Source organism: Mandrillus leucophaeus, unplaced genomic scaffold (genome assembly GCF_000951045.1).
Source record: "Mandrillus leucophaeus isolate KB7577 unplaced genomic scaffold, Mleu.le_1.0 Scaffold394, whole genome shotgun sequence".
In the NCBI taxonomy this organism is placed as follows: domain Eukaryota; kingdom Metazoa; phylum Chordata; class Mammalia; order Primates; family Cercopithecidae; genus Mandrillus; species Mandrillus leucophaeus.
In genome coordinates this window covers 901,628-917,928 of record NW_012104187.1, presented here as the reverse complement: position 1 = coordinate 917,928, position 16,301 = coordinate 901,628, and the positions used below count along the sequence as shown (strand labels likewise).

The 16,301-nt window shown below is 38.7% G+C and overlaps 1 protein-coding gene across 1 annotated transcript in view; it reads left to right on the top strand.

Annotated features, from left to right (window-relative positions):
- KIAA1217 (KIAA1217 ortholog) overlaps nt 1-16,301 on the top strand; it is a 914,794-nt gene that overhangs the window by 131,978 nt on the left and 766,515 nt on the right. The gene's annotated exons all lie outside the window — the stretch shown is intronic.

The window sequence follows — 16,301 nt, the reverse complement described above, 5'->3', positions numbered from 1 at the left end:
CTTGAATCACAGTCTACACACCTAACCAATTGATGGCACACAGAACCTAGAGGAAGGCAAACTCTCAGCTCTGTTATTCCTCTTCTCCACAGGAAAAATATTGACACTGCTTTGGTGAAAACTTACAGTTCAAATAAACAAAAGGAGAAAACTGCAGAAACAAAATCCCTTCACAGTGATCTGGAACTTCAGTAAAATACAGATAGGATATATTTGCTCCTTTTTATTAGAAAGATTTAATTATTTGCAAATTTACAATTTTTTGCATGACTTACTGTTTAATCCAAGTGTTTTATATTTATTCACTGGGTAGTCTAAACATGTTCTCTCTTTCCAAACTATTATCAGTCATCACATTCATTTGATATGATTCAATTATATCCTATTACTTAAACAACCCTCTACTGACTGCCTTCTGTGTACTCAGTATTACATATGTAATCTTTTTGTACGTGTGGTAATTTTGGAAAGCAAGGGGTTAACAACGCCTTGCATAGTTGTTAAACATTTCAAAATATTTATGGTGAAGATATGAATGTACATGACCTCTTAGTAAATAGAAATTAATTGAGCTCATGCTGGGAAAATAAATCAGTGGGAAGAAAAATGGTAGGGTTTACTAGCGGAAGTAATTAGATCAAAGAATTCTCTGTTGTACTAAGTTGCCTCTGTTTGTTTCTGAATGGCTGCTAATGTTTAAATCTCTGGGCTGCCAAATTTGAACTATTTTGCCAACAACATTTTCTCTACTCCAAGTGTTACTGGAAAGCTAATCAGATGCAGTAATTGATTTAATGACAGAATGATTCAATAGTTGCAATCTTCCATAAAATATCCCCCCTTATTTTTTTGGTAAGGTAAATTATCAATTTATAGATCTTCTCAGAAAAGCAGTTCTTTTGGCTCCCTTAAAAAGAAGAGTTCTTTGCAGTCAAATTTGTTTGGGGATAGAATGTTTCACCTATTTAGTGCTGGAGCATAAACAGAGTCCTTCATTGACAGTGAAGTCACTCTTGAGTCGGTTGTCCTGCATAATAATTACATGGCTGCTTAAAATGGCATGTAATCAAAATGACTCAACCTTGATAAAAGATGACTATGGCCAGGGCTCTCTGAGAAGAATTTATAGTAGAATTTGTGTGTTTGGCCATTGCTGTGATAAATGGTCTAGGGTTTTGCTTTTAAGAGACCTCTGTCTCTCTCTCACCTGCCTTTCTCAGCTTCTATCTTCAGTCATTGGTGAACAACACAGTTTTCTCCCTTGCAGGTATGTGTGGCATGAAAGAAAGAGAGAGAGAAAGGGAGACAGTGATGATAGGGAGATAGATGATAGATGATTGATAGAGAATGAGAAATAGGTAGGTAGGTAGGTAGGTAGGTAGGTAGATAGGTAGGTAGGTAGGTAGGTAGGTAGGTAGGTAGGTAGATAGGTAGGTAGGTAGGTAGGTAGGTAGGTAGGTAGGTAGGTAGATAGATAGAGAAACAGATGATTGCTGGAATTTGGAATAATAGACAATAAAAGAGGATAGAGAGATAGGTGATAGAGATAGAGATATATGCGTACACACACACACACACACGCACGCACACTCTCACTCACATATACATGCTTAATGACCAGAAAAAGTTCAAAACAGATGTGAAACTGCAGATTTCATGTTAAGGCTAGAAGTCTCTCCAAATTCCCACAGGTATTGAGTATGACACAGCATTTGCAGTAAAGGAAAGGATTTGGATGGGCAGGAGGCACCATCCTACAGAGCCCTGAACTGAGCTGACCCCCACTTCAAGAACTTGTCTTCTCTACTAACTCTGGAATAATTACCAGCTTCCCCACCCCAGCTTTGCCAAGCAGCAGCAATTAGACCCTTATCTCATGCTACATACAAAAATCAACTCAAAATGAGTTAAATTGTTCAAATAAGACCTGAAGTGCAAAAACCACTGGAAGAAAACATAGGGGAAATTGATGTGGACAATGATTTTGTGGATATGAACCCAAAAGTATAGGCAACACAGGAAAATATAGATAAATGGGATTACATCAAACTAAAAAGCTTTTACACAGAAAAAAAAGGAAAACCATAACACAAACAAACAAACATAGTGAAGAGATAGCCTATGGATTGGGAGAAAATATTGGCAAACAAACCATACATCCGAAAAGGAGTTAGTATCCAAATTACCTAAGGAGTTCAAACAACTCAATAGCCCATTAAAAAAAATGGGCAAATAACTTGAATAGACATTTTTCAAAAGACATGCACATGGGATATAACATACAACAGGGATTTCCTTGGTGGTTGCGTGCCAACAGTGTTGCTCAGTTGTCCCACAGCTTCCAACTTCTACGTTTAAATAATTTTATTAGGAATATAATATGTGTATTAATAATAAAATTTGAATAGTACGAAGACGCTACTACATAAAAGAAATATCTCCTCCCCTAACCATATCTTGATCTCCCATTTCTGGTTTTAGTTCTTCTGGTTATATTTGTAATAATACCCAGGTGATGTGTGTAAATGCCTACCTTTTGAGCTATCAACCTTAAACAGTATACATTGATGCCCTGATATGAAAGATGTGGAATTTAGCATACTTGTATTATTTCTTCCACTTCTAAAGAAGGTTTTATTCTTACTAATGATTGATTTTACAACTCTATTGAGAGATAGGAAAAAGCGAAATTTTTTTTCTACCTTCATGCACCACTCAACACAGAACACTTCTGTGACCTGATATGCGGAGATTTTTCCCAGTGGACAATTCTCTAGTGGACACCGACTGGGTATCCTACAATTCCATTCAACACTGGTGCTATCTACCTGGAGATAGTGTCAGATCTCGCAGGTCGAGAGACCAGTCCCACAAGACTCTCCACCACTTCAGATACCAATAGCAAATAGTAGATTGTCACTTATACTTCCGACTAACAAGCAACAAAGCAGGTTCCCATGACACTTCCTTGGGTTTGATTAATTTCTGGGATGTCTCACAGAACTCAGGGATGCATAATTACTGGTTTATTATAAAGATTATAAAAGATACAGATCAGATGAAGAGGTGCATAGGGCAAGGTATGGGGGAAGGGTACAGAGATCTCATGCCCTCCCTGGGCACACCACACTCCCAGAACTTCTATGTTTTCACCAGTCGGAAAGCTCTCTGAGCCCTGTCCTTTCTGGTTTTTATGGAGACTTCATTGTGTAAGAATGTTTGATTACGTCATTGGCCATTGGTGATCATTCAACACTGTCCTCTCTCCTGAAGCGCAGGAGTAGGGCTGAAAGTTCCAACCCTCTAATAACATGGTTGGTTCCCCTGGCAACCACCTCCCCCTCCTAGGGGCTCCCAGTTATCAGTTGTCTTGTTATTATGCAAAAGAAGACTCATTATTCCACAGATTACAAGAGTTTTAGGAGCTGTATCCCAGGGACCAGGGGCAGAGATCAAATATATATTTCTTATTTTATCACAATATCACAATTCTAGTAATATACTTGTATTAGTCCATTTTCATGCTGCTGATAAAGACATACTTGAGATTGGGCAATTTACAAAAGAAGGAAGTTTAATGGACTTATAGTTCCATGTGACTGGGAAGGCCTCAGAATCATGGTGGAAGGTGAAAGGCAGATAAAAGAAGAGAGCTTGTGCAGGAAAACTCCCTTTTTGAATAACATCTGATCTCATGAGACTTATTCACTATCATAAGAACAGCAGGGAAAGACCTGCCCCCATGATTCAATTACCTCCCACCAGGTCCCTCCCACAAGACATGGGAATTCAAGATGAGATTTGGGTGGGGACACAGTCAAACCATATCAATACTTAAATCTATTTTTCTTAATACATCAGCCTTAGGCTTTATATCTAGACTCCAGTATATCTGTAAAATGGGGATAGTAACTACGCCTATTTTATAAAGCTGTTATGATAATTAAATGAGAGAATCCATTTAAAGTACCTAGCAAGAGCCTGGCTCACAGTGAGTTCTCAATTAATTTAGCTATTCTTCATTGAGGACAGTTAACTAACTGCCTCTAACTTCATCCCCTCACCACTTTCACGATCAACCACAGCCTTAGCAGAGTGTTGCTGGGGTTGCCTGTAATCACAGCTACTCAGGAGGCTGAGGCAGCAGAATTGCTTGAACCCAGGAGATGGAGGTTGCAGTGAGCCGAGATCGTGCCAATGCACGATGACAGAGTGAGACTCCGTCAAAAAAAAAAAAAAAAAAAAAAAAAATCTAAGTAAACTGTTATCTTTCTTTACCTTTTTGATATGTTACTCTACTATTTCCTGATTGCTGTAGTTGCTGATGAAAAACTGCAGTCTAACATCACACTTCACATCTTAATAGTCTCTCTTTTTTCTTCGTTTTCTTGTTTACAATTTCAATACTGCTGTCTCTAGTTTTGTATTTATTTTTATTGAACTTTTTTGGTACTTAGGGTCTATTTTCCTTCAATATCTTTCTCTAATTCTTGGAATTTCTTACCTACTACTCTTCGAATGTTGCCTTAGTAACCTTTCCCTAGATCCTGGAATTTCTATTAGATAAGTGATATAACCTCTCAGCCTGTGCCTTTTTATTTTTAAATATGTATTTTTTATTTCTAATACATCAAAACAGATCTTTAAAAAAATCTGCTTTTCTTGTTTTATTGCCATCAGTTTTGTTTCATAGTTTGTTGTTAATGGGTGGTTTATAAACATAGTTTATATGGATTTCATGTCTTCATTTGTCTCTCTTTAAAGTCTGTTTTGACTGTTTCATAAAATAAATTAAATTCCAAGTCTGGAGAATTCATGTTCCTATTGTTGATGTTTTTTGGCTGTCCTTGTTAAGATTAGTCTTATATTTGTGTTTTGAAATTCAGATTCGAGGGCTCATTTTGAGTGGGAAAATCTTGCTTTTTATTTTGTTTTATCTTTTCTATCTGCTCACCCCTGGGCTCCTAGTTCAGAACCAGATCTTATCATCATGTTTTGAGCTTTCTGATCTGCAGTAACTTAGGAATGTTGCCATTCCACTTTGGCTCAATTCCTAGACACAAAGCTTTCCCTCTATGTATGCATGCGTGCTTACTTTCTTATCAGCCAACTATTTCAAATAAAGGTGCAGCACCAAACATCAGGTTTATTCATTAATTTTATGATATTTATTGAGCTATCAGTATATTCTAGGCATTATTCCAAGTCCTGGAGGCTTAACTGTAAACAAAACGAAGTCTCTTCCCTCATGAGCTGACATTTTAGTGGAAGAGAGAGATGATAAAAAATAAACATATCATATGTAAGAAGATGGTTCAGTGCTATGGAGAAAAAAGAAAGAAAAATGAGGAATTTGGGATCAGTGTTATCTCATAAAAATGATGAGAGAAGTCTTCATTAAAAAGGCAAGGGGGCAGTGTGGCTGGAATGAAGAAAGGAACAGGTAGAAGCAACGGAGGTGATGAGAAGGAGTTTGAAGATAAAACTAAATGGATTGCATGTGGGATGTGATAGAAGAATCAAGGACAACTCCAATAATTGTATTCTGTAGGACTGGTTGCCATTTACTAAGATGGTGAGGACTACAGGAGATTTTTTCCATGGAGGGGTGGCAGGTGGGGGGACAGAGCAAGAATTCAGCATTCAGATGTATTCATAAAATAAATTTGAATAAACTTTCAAATCACTATTTTGTAAGTAGTCACTTGAAATGACTATGAAATATCCAAGTGGAGAAGTGGAGTAGGAAGTTGAACATATGCTCCGGCATTTGGGAAAGATGTCTAGGCTGGGAGTTGTGATATGTGGTAATTGGTCCATGGGACTGAATGAAGTCATGGAGGGAGAGAACATCATAGGAGAAGAAAATAAACAGTTCTGAGGGCCAGCTTCTAAGTTATGCCTAGATTTAGAGGTGGGAGATATGAAGAGGATCTAAGAGAGATGGAGAAGTCAGTGAACTAGAGGAGAACTAGGAAGGAGTGTCATTCAGGAAGTCAAGTGAAGAAAGACTTTCCAGAGGAAAAAGAAGGAAACCAGACCAGATGCTCATAGTAGAAAACAGAACATGAAGGCTAAAAAGTACAATGAAACTCATTGGTAAACTTCTCAAAGATGGAGCATTTTTTTTTTCTTTTAGCTTTTCTGAGAAGGGGAACCCTCCTCAATCCTTGGGGCATTTTTATTCCCAGGAGATAACCCGTGTACAACCTGCTAGCATCTGCATTAGCACCCGGCAGGGCTGTGACCTGAGGTGATGTTTCTGCTCTTTTCCTTAGCCAAGGTGATATTTATTTCTGTGAAAGTCTGGCTATGTTGTTTTTATTTGACCTTTTTCTATTTGGTCACATTGGTATGTGTTTGGAGCAGTGAGAGTATGAAAAAGTATGAATTTACTATACCATTTTGACTGAAATTTCTTTCTGCCACACCTTTAATGTCTTTAGTAAATGTTCCTTTTATTTTCTAACCTCACTAGCCTCACCCAGGTCACCATTAAGAGTATGATTTTTTTTTTCTATCCCATTTCACGTATAGCCAAGTTGGAAGTGAAATTGATGTCCCATCACACCACACTGCCATAAGAAGTCATTTCTCCTTCCTTTATGAGTATTTCATTTGCTATATCTTCCTCTCTTCCTCTTAGTTTTTGTTGTTTATTAAGCTCCTCCTGGCAACTCCTGTTATGGGATGGATTGTGTCCACCCAAAATTTATATGGTAAAGTAACGCTCAGTGCCCTACGAATGTGACTGTAGTTGGTTATAGGGTCTTTAAAGAAGTTACTAAGTTAAAATGGGGTCATTAGGGTTTACTTTCATTCGATATTATTTCTGTTATTCTTGGAAACTCTTACGTACTGTTCTTCAAACGTTGCTTTAGTAGTCTTTCCCTAAATTCTGGAATTTCTATTAGGTAAGTGATATAACCTATCAGTCTGTGCCTTTTTATTTTTAAATGTATATATTTTTATTTCTAATATGTCAAAGCAGATCTTTTAAAAACCTACTTTTCTTGTTTTATTGCCATGTTTTGTTTCATAGTTTATTGTTGTGGGCAGTTTATAAACATAGTTTATGTGGATTTTATGTCTTCATTTATCTCCCTGGGCCCTACTCCAATAAGACTGATATCCTTGTAACAAGAGGAAGTGAGAACACACACACACAGAGGGAGGACCATGTGAAGACACAGGGAGCAGACAGCCATGCAGGAGCCAAGGAGGGAGGCCTCAGAAGAAACCTCCTCTACCAATACCTTGGTATTTGACTTCTAGCCTCCAGAACCGGTGTTTGGTTTTTTTTTTTTTTTATTTGTATAAATGTAAGAGGTACAAGTGCAATTTACTTACATGTATATATTGCATAGCAGTGAGGTCTTGGTTTTTAATGTGTCCATCATTAGAATAATGCACATTTTAGACCAGACTCAGTCACTCATGCCTGTAATCCCAGCACTTTGGGAAGCCGAGACAGGAGGATTGCTTGAACACAGAAAGTTCAAGACCAGCCTGGGCAACATAATGAGACCTCCATCTCCACAAAAACAAACAAACAAAAACAACAACAACAACAAAAAAAAACAACTTAGCCAAGTATGGTAGCACACACATGTGGTCCCAGCTACTCAGGAGTCCGAGATGAGCAGGATTGCTTGAGCCTGGGAGGTCAATGAGCTGTGACCGTGTTACTGCACTCCAGCCTGGGTGACAGAGTGAGACCCTGTGGAAGCAAGGAAGGAAGGAAGGAAGGAAGGAAGGAAGGGGGAGGAAGGAAGGAGGAGTAAGGAAGGAAGGTAAAAAGAAGGAAAGAAGGAAAGGAAGGAAGGAAAGGGAGGGAGGGAGGGAATAATGTACATCGTACCCATGCAGTAATTTCTCTTTCCCCACCTTTCATCTGCCCTGCAACCCCTCCAAATCTCAGGTGTCTATAATTCCACACTGTGTTCATGTGTGTACATTATTTAGCTCCTCCCTATAAGCGAGAGCATGCGGTGTTTGACTTTCTGTTTCTGAGTTGTTTTGCTTAATATAATGGCTTCCAGTTCCTTCCATGTTGCTACAAATGACAAAATTTCATACTTTTTTTTTATGGCAGCCTCCAGGACTGTGAGATACATTTCTGTTGTTCAGGCCACCCATTCTGTGGCACTTTGTTGTGGTGAACCTAGCAAAGTAATATACCCGCTTCATTCACAGATTTGGCACCTGGTTCTCAGATTTTCTTTCCACCCAATATCCTGCCTTCTTCCTGGATGACTTCAATGTCCAGAGAAATGGTTCATTCAAGACCTTAGTAATTTAATAATCTCCAAGGTTCTTCTTCACTCTTCCAGAGCCGTGCTCCCCAAGGACATTCTCTAGTTTTCACTCAGAACTGTTTCACCATTGAAATGACACATTCACTTTCTAGCAATCTCGTTCAAATTTTTTTTTTGAGATGGATTCTTGCTCTGTCACCCAGGCTGGAATGCAGTGGCACAATCATGGCTCGCTGCAGCCTCAACCTCCTGGGCTAAATCAGTCCTCCTATCTCAGCCTCTCCAGTAGCTAGAACTATAGGCATGTGCCACCATGCTTGGCTAATTTTTTGTGTTTTTTTTTTTTTTTTTTTTTTTTTTAGAGATGGGGGTCTCACTATGTTGCCTAGGCTGGTCTTGAACTTCTGGGCTCAAGTGATCCACCCACCTCGGCTTCCCAAAATGTTGGGATTGTAGGCATGAGCCACCACGTATGGCCAATCATTTTTAATGTACTGGTTCTTTAGCCACTTCATCATACAGGCTGTTATCTTCTAGATGTTCTCCCTATATATAGGGCAACTATTTTCATGAATTTCTCCCACCTTACTTAACCTCCACGACCCATTCCTCCAACTAAACTCTGCAGGCAGCCCTAACTCTCTTGTCCTATTGTCTTTCTGCTGCATCTTCTCAGCAAACCTAAGACCTGGATAAATCCAAATGCCTCTTTTCCATGTCTGCAACTAGGACACGTTATAATTTGTTTAATGATTATTGGGCATGTGGAGATTGTTTCTCTTTTTACTACTAAGACTGTGGCTAATATCATTATACATGTATCTTTTGTGTGTTTCTCTGCCTACTTAAGCTAAATTCCTAGAAGTGTAGTTACAGGATTAAAAGGCTTAAGACTTTAGAAAAATGACATCAGGTTGCCTTTAAGTATGTTTGTAATGATTTCCCATTACTGTTATATGAGAATACAGTATATCTTTTGTTGCAAAATCCCAAAGTAGAGAAAAATGAGTTTAAAATTTTAAATCAACATAAAAGATAAAAAATGACACCCTTGAAGATATTTTCTTCATGGCTAGGGAGACAGCAGATTTATATGTTTATTGACAGCTTGTTTTCCTGGTTTTTTTTTTTTTTTTTTTCATTCTAATTCGGTGCTTAAGTTTGTTTTTTTTTTTAGACAGAGTCTCATTCTGTCACCCAGACTGGAGTGCAATGGCACAATCTCTGCTCACTGCAACCTCCACCTCCGAGGCTCAAGCAATTCTCCTGCCTCAGCCTCCCAAGTAGCTGGGAATACAGGTGTCCACCACCATGCCCAGCTAATTTTTGCATTTTTAGTGAAGAGGAGGTTTCACTAATTTGGTCAGGCTGGTTTCGAACTCCTGACGTCAAATGATCCACCTGCCTCAGCCTCCCAAAGTGCTGGGATTACAGGTGTGAACCACCACACCCAGCCAGTTAAGATTCTTTTTAATAGAGTTTTAACAAATCTTTTTTTTCCTCATACATGATTATCAGATATATTGTTGACTTAGGACTTTCTTAAATTCACAAGTATTCTATCGTATGAGTTTGATTGTTGTTTCAATAATCTATTATCTGCTGGTCTTGCATCTGCAGGGCTACCAATTATACATAAATACAGGATTTTTTCCCTCTCATATTTGTCATCTTCTTTATTTCTGTGTCCAGCTCTATTCTTTTCCTCCATATTCTTGAAAATCATCTAAATATTTTCTCAACATTCTATTGATTTTTCTGCATTTTCAATACTTTTTCTTTTAGAATTTTATATGCAGATTTTAAATTCTCCAGTACATGCCTAGTTTTCTTTCCTATCTTCTTATTTAACCAGTTGCCTTTTCTTCTCTTCCTCTGTCTCAGACAGCTTCTGAATAATTTCTTGCTATCTTTCTTTTCTTGTTTCACGGCCTGATTAAATGTTGAGATGAGAAAACTGATACTCCTGACAATCTTCTTGTGAATCTTGTGGTAGACCTTTTTTGAGGCATGTAGTCTTCGTCTTGAACATGACATTTCTCTTTTTTGGGTGGCAGAATTTTTTCCACTGGGTTCATTTTTTTCCTATTTCTCTTCTTTAGTGAGAAGGTCATTCTTCAGATCCACTTTTGCTGATATACAGGGCAAGCAAAATCTCCTTAGTGTCTCTAACTCTTCACCTGGTCACTGTTAAGAATTTTTCTCTCATGCAGCAGCCTGGGTTATTTTATACAGATCCTTTTCTATTTCCCGAGGATGGTGGTCATTTATATAGAGCATGGCTGTGCTGCACTGAGGATCTTCTGCCTCTCCTGTCATCTCTCTGTGTGAAGAGGAATTTATTTTAGATTCTCTGAAGCATCCTACAGATCATCCCTTTCCAGAAGTGGTGCAAGAAAAACTATCGCCTCTCCATCTCTGATGGCTCCCACAACTCTTTCTTCTCTTGCTCATCTGACAATAGATTTTGTATCCCAGGATTGATGTCTCACCACAAATCTGTCTTTGTAGCACAGAAATAATGCTCCATTACAAATCCCTCACCCCAATCAGATAGTTTCATTGAAAATGTATATGTCCAAATGAGTACAGAAAAGAAGGGCATACTTTTAATTGGTGGAAATAGGTGGTAAAGGGGCCCCAGCTGCTGCAGAACACAGCTCCTATATTAGGTTGATGGCTTTTCTCATTTTGACCAGAGAAAGAGTTCTTAAACTTTCCCTGCTCCCTGGGCGGTGGTAGAAATCACCTAATGTCCTCTCCTTGAGTTCTGTCCATGTTTGGTTGGTATATCTGGTGTGCTATGAGCCAGTATTTCTTATTTCCAGTGCTCTTGTAGTCATGCTTTTTTTTTTCTTTGAAAGGAAGTTTTTGCTCTTGTTGCTCAGGCTGGAGTGCAATGGTACGAACTTGGCTCACTGCACCCTCTACCTCCCAGGTTCAAGCAATTCTTCTGCCTCAGCCTCCTGAGTAGCTGGGATTACAGATGCCTGCCACCAAACCCAGCTAATTTTTGTATTTTTAGTAGAGATGGGGTTTCATCATGTTGGCCAGGCTGGTCTCGAACTCCTGACCTCAGGTGATCCACCCACCTTGGCCTCCCAAAGTGTTGGAATTATAGGCGTGAGCCACTGCGCCTGGCCAATTATATCTTTCTTTCAGTGTTATTGTGAGTGTATCAATGAGAAGGTAGAAAAGGGTGACTATAACACCACACCATCCTTCAACTTAATATAGAAGTCTATATTTTTCTTATAGAATGTGGTTTAATGAAGAATTAGTGATCCTTTACATGAGCTTCAAATATGTAAGAAAAAAACATGATTGAATTTCTATGAATGAAAGCTTTCACCTACTTATTACATTTTCAATATGTTTTAATTGATATAGATGTGTTTATTGTAAGTTACAGTATATTCTCCCTAATTCCTAAGTCTTTACAGGTCATCTTCACTCTATAAAGAAACTTGTAGAAATGGTCATAATCAGAGTTGGACAGAACTGATAATGATCAACTTTCTTCATTACCCTGCTTGTACTTGCATTTTTCCCATCTTCTGTTTCAAGAGGAGACATAGAATAGTGGTCGAGAATATGAATTTTGAAGCCAGACTACCCAAATTCAAATTTCAGACCAACAACTTCTAGCTACAGGTTCTTGGGCAATTTTGCTTAACCTGCCTGAATTTTCGTTTCCTCAGGTATAATGTTGGATTGGCAATGATATGTACTTCATAAAGTTAATATGAAGATTAAATAAGTACATGGTTGTAGAATTTTAAAGCAGTAATCAGCATATGATAAGCACTATATGCGTGACTTTTATTACTGTTAGTGTTTTGCGATAAATTTAGGACTGTTTGGCAAGTTCTACAAAAAAGCGATGTTTTCATAAGGTTGTGTGTAAACCTGAATAGTAACAGAAGCCTGCGATGTAAAAGCTGGAGGGAGGACCATTCCACAAAGAAAAAAACAACAACTGTAAAGGCCCTGAGATAGGAATAAATTTGTCCTGTTCAAGAAACAGCAAGACCTGAGAAACTGTCATTGCTGGGTGGCAGTGAAATGGTACACAGTCCTTGATGCACATAAATACTATTTATTTAATGTGTCAACAAAATTAATGCATGCTGTAAAGCATCCAAAATACATTTATGCAAAAGACATTATATATGGGAATGATCTGACTGATGTTTACCTTTTTATGTATGCTATTCATGGCGAAGACAGATCTAACACTCTATTCCTATTCTTTTTTTTTTCATTTTCTTCTAGAAATTTGTAAAAGAAAACCCAACATCTGATTCAAAAATAATAGCTTCTGTTTATTTTGTCCCAATTAGTAGTATAATTCTTGGATGCAAAAACAGAAAACCAGCTTAAATTGATGAAAACTTAATGGATAATTTATTATTATAATATTGAGGTGTCTCTCAGAATACAAGGATAGAATACAAAGGGTAACTTAGGTACCCTAAGGGGACTCCCACACCATTGGGACTTTTATTTTATTTTGTTTTATTTTATTTTGAGATGGAGTCTCACTCTGTTGCCTAGGCTGGAATGCAGTGGCACCATCTCAGCTCACTGCAACCACTGCCTCCCAGGTTCAAGCTATTCTCCGGCCTCAACCTCCCCAGTACCTGGGATCACAGGCATGTGCTACCACCCCTGGCTAATTTTTGTATTTTTAGTAGAGATGGGGTTTTGCCATGTTGGCCAGGCTGGTCTCAAACTCCTGACTTCAGATGATCTGCCTCCCTTGGCCTCCCAAAGTGCTGGGATTACAGGCGTGAACCACCGTGCCCATTGTAGGGCTTTCTTTTTTTATATCTGCATATGTGCCTTATTCCCTCTTACTGCAGACCAGTTTTCTGTTTTCTACAGGATAGGGGAATAAATGGTTCTGCCAAAAACTCCTAAGTTCAAATATTCTCAGTTCAAGAAGATCACTAGACGGCTCTCCAAATTTCCAGAAACAACAATAATTGGCTGAGCGTGAGTTGGATTTTCACCTTTGGGCCAACCACAGTCATTATACAGATAAGTCAAAAAAAAAAGGCAGTCCTCAAAACAGGTAGTGGTGTTATGGAGCCAGTGCTGGGTAGACAAGATAACCATTCTGCTACACACATATTGTCGGATTAATCCTTCATCACAGACTTAAGAGGCTGAGAAATAATTTGTCCTTCATCACTCATTTTATCAGTAAATAAGGATGAGATTTAAATCCTGAACTGAACTACTTCAAAACTCATGTTCTTAAGTACCACACTATGTAACCAACTTTTAATTATATGGTGGCGAATGAAATGTTAGTGCCTTAACATGATGATATAAGTGGGTTTGGGGCTCAAGAAGGAATTAAACATTAAGTCATCTCTGTTGAAACTGTTTTAGGATAAAATCATCTATTATCCAAACAGAACAGTTTCCAAAATGGACTTTAAAAAATACAATAATTAGAATCTTCAGATCTACTGCAGGCAAGCATGCACCTGTCACAACAATTCTAAGTTTGAACACTGATGTGAAAGGAATTAAGCGGTAGGCACTTGGAAAATTTCAAGAAATGTTTATTTCTGACAAAGAACCAGCTAAAAAAATTATCTTGGTTTTGGGAGTATTTCTAAAAGCAAACATTGCTAGGCGGAAGTTGAGGAAGACTTCCAGTATGTGAAACCACTTAGGGTTAGTCATGAAGTGGAATCAACTCTCAAGTATTATCAGTGTGAATGTTTCCACTTTACTGGTCACAGAGATAAAGTTTGAAATTTGAATGATTTTGATTTAGTCTATCTTACTATGTAAACTTTTTTTTTTTTTTTCCCGAGACAAAGTCTAGCTCTGTCACCTAGGCTAGAGTGCGGTGGCACGATCTCGGCTCACTGCAAGCTCCGCCTCCCGGGTTCACGCCATTCTCCTGCCTCAGCCTCCCGAGTAGCTGGGAGGCTAATTTTTTTGTTTTTAGTAGAGACGGGGTTTCACCGTGTTAGCCAGGATGGTCTCGATCTCCTGACCTCGTGATCCGCCCGCCTCAGCCTCCCAAAGTGCTGGGATTATAGGCGTGAGCCACCGCGCCCGGCCCGTAAACTTTTTATTATATGTGGTAGAATTATGCTATGACCATTAAGATATTCTTTGTTTTATTAAAAATTATTGGCCAGGTGCCGTGACTCACGCCTGTAATCCCAGCACTGTGGGAGGCCAAGGCGGGTGGATCACGAGGTCAGGAGATCGAGATAATCCTGGCTAACACAGTGAAACCCCGTCTCTACTAAAAAATACAAAAAATTAGCCGGGCGTGGTGGCGGCTGCCCGTAGTCCCAGCTACTCGGAAGGCTGAGGCAGGAGAATGGCATGAACCCGGGAGGCGGAGCTTGCAGTGAGCGGAGACCGGGACACTGCACTGCAGCCTGGGCAACAGAGTGAGGCTCCATCTCAAAAACAAAACAAAACAAAACAAAATTATAGCAAGCAAATCAAGCAAAACAGTAATATCTCAAGTAATTTGGTAGATCAACTCAAAATACTCCTACCCCCAAAGTGGGTTCTACAAACAAGACAGTTATTTCTTTCTAATATCTAAGCCTTTTTCCAGCTCCCAGTGCTAACAGATGATTTTTATCCTAAAATAGTCTCAACAGAGATGACTTAAAAATCAATCCCTATTCCTCCCTGCCTTCCTGTCTGAGCCTGTTCTCCCAAGTGTTTTCAGCCAGCTTCCAAAAGTGCAAGTCTACTACTTGGAGCTCTTTAAGATCTTACCCTTTGAGGAGGACCTATTCCATTGGTCCCTCCAGATCCACTCTGTCCTTCCTGGTTCTGCTCTCTACCTGGAAAGGCTAATTTCAGCTGGGTTTGGCCAATGGTGATACCCAGCAAGAGATCAGAGAGGAGGAGGATACTGGGATAAGATCTTTGTTGACTATGTTCTTCTGTGTAGGCAGGGTGATAATGGTTGACCTGTTCCCTTGGCGAAAACCTGTGTAAGTTTCTTTGGGTCTTTTTTCTTGAACTGGTCAGATTTCCAAAAGAAAATTCAACCAATCTCTTCCTAGTCAGGCAAAATTGGTTAAAATACAGTATACATCAAGGAAGAGGGCTTGAGAGTCTTAACATTCCATAAATAATCTGATTTAATTCTTCCTTATTCAACATGGTACCTTATCTTTAGTGGTGTCTGGGGTCTACCAGTATAGAGATTCTCTGCTTTAACCTTTCTAGAGAATTAATATACCATTATATGTTGGCATGGGGAAGGGCAACTGTACGGATAAATGGAGATTTTACTGCTTTTTAAATATTTTTAGCCAAACTTTTTATGTTTAGCAACCCCCTCATTTCCACTTATAAAGGAACCCAGTGTTACAATTTCTTGAGCCTTCTGGTGTGTTCTGAGATGTCACTGTGTTGCCACTTTGTTTTTCCTACCAGATTAGAATCCAGCTTTCTACATTTGTCAATGGTTTCTATCTTCCCTTTTATTCTCTTTGTGAGTTTATACCTTTTAAAAAATCCCTTTATTTTCATTTTTGTGGGGTTTGAGAAGTGAGTAGAATAAAAGTCTATTTTCAATCCACTATCTTTAAATCTCCTTAACTCTTACTCTCCTTCAGCCTACTGAAGATATAGCTTCTCTCCCCTACAACACTCAAATACTCCTTGCTGAGTTACTCATGACCTGTGTTGTCATATTCAAAATACAAGCCCAGTTTTCATTTTACTTGACACTTCAGCAGCATTTGATTATGTTCACCACTTATCTTTGTAAGAATTTAGTTTCTGAATTTCAAGATACCATATTCTCCTGGTTTTCTCTATCTCTTTTGTTCCTTCCTTGTCGATATCCTCTGCAAGTTATGCACATCAGTGTTGGAGTTTCTCAAGCCTTGGTTCTAGGTCCTCTTTTTTTTTTCACTTTGTGGCTAAATGTTTAAATTTTATTATTATTATTATACTTTAAGTTCTGGGGTACATGTGCAGAACATGCAGTTTTGTTACATAGGTATACATGTGCCATGGTGGTTTGCTGCAACCATC